Source organism: Lolium perenne, chromosome 5 (assembly GCF_019359855.2).
Source record: "Lolium perenne isolate Kyuss_39 chromosome 5, Kyuss_2.0, whole genome shotgun sequence".
Taxonomy (NCBI): Eukaryota; Viridiplantae; Streptophyta; class Magnoliopsida; order Poales; family Poaceae; genus Lolium; species Lolium perenne.
Window position 1 is genome coordinate 180,595,367 of NC_067248.2, and position 3,875 is coordinate 180,599,241.

Consider the following 3,875-nt stretch of genomic DNA (forward strand, 5'->3'; position numbering starts at 1 on the left):
ATATGACATAAAGTATGCATAAAATATGTAGATATCATCAATAATGTGGCATGGAACATAAGAAATTATCGATACGTCGGAGACGTATCACAGTACCAAAGCATTATCCGGTCGCTACCATCCTGTTCATTCTACTGACACCTGTGTGCATCCACATATTTATAGCCTTATACCCATTCATTTGCTGCCAACTGTTTTTGTACTGCATGTTATTCCTTTTATAGTCATGCTATGGGCATTTCCAATCTGGTTGTTCTTATACCACGTCATTAGCTCAACGCTAGCCGCTAGCTGTTTTCTCGTGTCTGCTATTCTCACACTGCTTTTATAATCATGCTATGTGCATTTCCAATCTTCTTGCTCTTATACCTCGTCTTTAGCTTAATTATAGCTGTATTATCGTAGACTAACTTGTCAATGTTATTTTTCCTAGGGATTGATCATGCGAACCACTTATTAGAATATCCAACATTAACAGCGGGGACGCTAGGGAAGGTTGGAATCTGAGTTCTTGGTTGGTAACTTTGGCAGTTTACTTCCGTTATTATCTATAACCTATATGCATTGTTCCTTATGCAATAGATTAACACTTGGAACCCTGCCATAGCAATGCCATCCATGCTTTACTATGTTTCTGCCTATTTGATATGCTTGTCTTGGAGCAACTGCGAAGGTGATTTGAACCTGACATTTGGTCATTCTTAATGCCAGTTTACTTTATGTGGAAAACCTTGGCATTACCCTACTCTAAATCTGAATGTCTGAAATTCGTATCTCATGCAAAGCAACATCTAGTTGGTTTTAATCTGATATCTGGTAAATATTGGCTTATTCATTTGGCAGCTCAAGTTTTTTGTTATTTGAAACCAGCTGACTTGGTCTTAAATGTGATATCTAAACACAGATTAAGGACAATGGAGCAGGAGGATTAGCATTTCACTTGACGGCTGAACCTAAAATGACAGGCATGTCGACCACGACTAGTGCACGCAAGAGAAGGACCTGCAGCGAGCCAGTATGTTCTGCTACATGCTGTTATCTGATCTCTACATTGCGTAATACATGTTTGAATAGTTAATTGTTGTAACTATTTTTGCAATATGACCAGAATGCATTTTTAGTGAAGCAGTCATCATTAGAAGATAGTCGCCAAAGCGACCCTGTGCAACATTATGATGTAAGTCTGCTTAGTACAAGTTCCATACATTGTCTTATTTATGCAACTTGTTATTATCTTATATCTACATTGCATAATAAATGTTTGAATAGTTCACTGTTGTAACTATGTTTGCAATATTACTAGAATGCAGTTGTAATGAAGAAGTCCTTAGTAGAAGATAGAGCGCAAAAAAGGTTCCGGGGTGAGCCTATGCAACGATATAATGTAAGTATGCGCTTAGTACTTGTGACTATCTCATATCGACAATGCTTAATACATGTTTGCATAGTTCATCTTTTAACTCTTTTTGCATTATTATCAGAATGCAGTTCTGATGAAGCAATCTTCATCAGAAGAGAGGCCCACAAAAAGTTCTGATCTTTCTTCTGATGCATCCTCTCATAGCCGTCAACCTAGACCATTCCTTTCATCAAACAGTAAACATCTCAAGGCTGTACTTTATAAAAGACATGGTATTGCTGCTTTAAGGTCTGTAGCTGATATGTTGACCAAGAGTACACAAGATTCAATCAAGGCGATTGCCAAATGTCAACGTGTTATTGATGATCCTAATAGAAGTCCTCAATGATTCTATGTAATTTTTTTATTTGGGCACATTAATTGCCTTGTAATTTTCCTAGTTATTTTATTTGTGTATGTAATTGTGTGTATCATTGATATCAGATTTTAGGCTCATGAAATTTTATGCAAGTTGACTAGTCAAACAACCAGGGCCCTATAACAGATTGGGCCGGCCCATTAACAGTAGTGTGGGACCCACTTTCATTTTGGGCCGGCTCACTTACTTATTGGGCCAGCCCGTTAACACGATAGTGGGCCCACCTGCTTATTGGGCCGGCCCACTATCTTGTTGGGCCAGTCCACTTGCTATATGGTGGACCCCCACATACTAAGCGGGCCTGTCCTTTAACAGGCAAGTGGGACCCACCTGTGTTTTGGCCCGGCCCACTATCTTGTTGGGTCGGCCCACTTGCTATATGGTGGACCCCACATACTAAATGGGCCAGCCCTTTAATAGGAAAGTGGGACCCACCTGTGTTTTTGGCCCGGCCCACTTTCTTGTTGGGCCAGCCCACTTGCTATATGGTGGACCCCACATACTAAATGGGCCGGCCCTTTAATAGGAAAGTGGGACCCACCTACGTTTTTGGCCTGGCCCACTATCTTGTTGGGCCGGCCCACTTGCTATATGGTGGACCCCACATACTAAATGGGCCGGCCCTTTAACAGGAATGTGGGACCCACTTATGTTTTTGGCCCGGCCCACTGGGTTGTTGGGCCAGCCCATTTGATCTATTGTGGACCCCACGTACAAAATGGGCCGGCCCGATAGCAGGAAAGTGGGACCCACATGCTAATTGGGCTGGCCCAATAAATTTTTGGGCCGGCCCACTTGCTTTAAGGTGGACCCCACTTGTTAAAAGGGTCGGCCTGATAACAGGAAAGTGGGTCCCACATGTCTTGTGGGCCGGCCCTTTTGCCTGCTGACCCGTCAAACGAGTGCATTCGGCCCGGCCCACATGCTTAGTGGGCCGGCCCATTAAAATTTTGACCAGTCAACCTTAGAGGTTAGGCCCGGCCCACGTAACTAATGTACCAGCCCAGCTATATAGTTGACCGGTCAAACTAAGTCAGCTGGCCCGGCCCGCAAACTTAATGGGCCGGCCCGCTTAAGACGTGGCAGGCCTCGTGTGGGCCTTCAATCTACCACGGGGTTTCAGCCGGTTAACGTCGTTAACTGCCAGTTAACGGCGTCTGCCACGTATCAGTTTGCATGACGTCAGCAGTCAACGGGCTCCCGGAAACACTTCTGCAACGGTCCGATTTTCCGTGGCGGAAGGGCGCCCAAGCGCGACGGACCGAAAAAATCGTCGTAGGACTTTGCCTGACGCAATTTTGACAACAGAACCCATATCGTTGGGTTAGGCCCATAGGCGACGAAAAATACCCCTTAGCGGACGATTTTGAGACGTTGTCTATCAGAACTTTTCTTGTAGTGTATCCCATCCTTGCTAATAACATGACCAAGAAATTCTACTTGATCTAGCCAAAACTCACACTTGCTGAATTTTGCATAGAGTTGATGTTCTCTTAGTGTTTGCAACACTATCCTAAGATGTTCAGCTTTATCCTTAGAATATATCAAGATATCATCGATGAATACGATGACAAACTTGTCTAGACATGGCATGAAGATCTTAGTCATAAGATTCATGAAGATTGCTGGGGCATTGGTTAATCCAAAAGGTACTACTAGGTATTCATGATGTCCGTACCTTGAGACAAAGGCAGTTTTCGGAACGTCTTCCTTCTTGATCTTTATCTGATGGTATCCGGATCTTAGATCAATCTTGGAACCCGCACCTCTAACTTGATCAAACAGATTTTGTATTCTAGGCAGTGGATACTTGTTCTTGATAGTAACATTATTCAGATTCCTGTAGTCTCCGCACATCCTTCGGCCTCCATCTCTTTTATCCACAAATATCACAGGTGATCCCCATGGTGAGATACTCTCCTGAATAAATCCTTTCTGTTCTAGGTCATCCAACTGTTCCTTGAGTTCTTTCAACTCCTTAGGCCCCATCTTGTATGGTGCCTTAGCAATCGGAGCTGTTCCTGGAATTAGGTCGATAGTAAACTCTATCTCCCTATCTGGTGGCATTCCAGGTAATTCCTTAGGAAAAACATCCTG

General features: G+C 43.4%; 1 long non-coding RNA gene across 1 annotated transcript; it reads left to right on the forward strand.

Annotated features, from left to right (window-relative positions):
• The first annotated feature begins 945 nt into the window (after positions 1–945).
• Positions 946–1,384, forward strand: LOC139831331 (uncharacterized). The gene is made up of 3 exons (XR_011746033.1): positions 946–1,015; positions 1,109–1,177; positions 1,304–1,384. It is a non-coding gene; the product is annotated as an uncharacterized lncRNA (long non-coding RNA).
• The last annotated feature ends 2,491 nt before the right edge of the window (positions 1,385–3,875 follow it).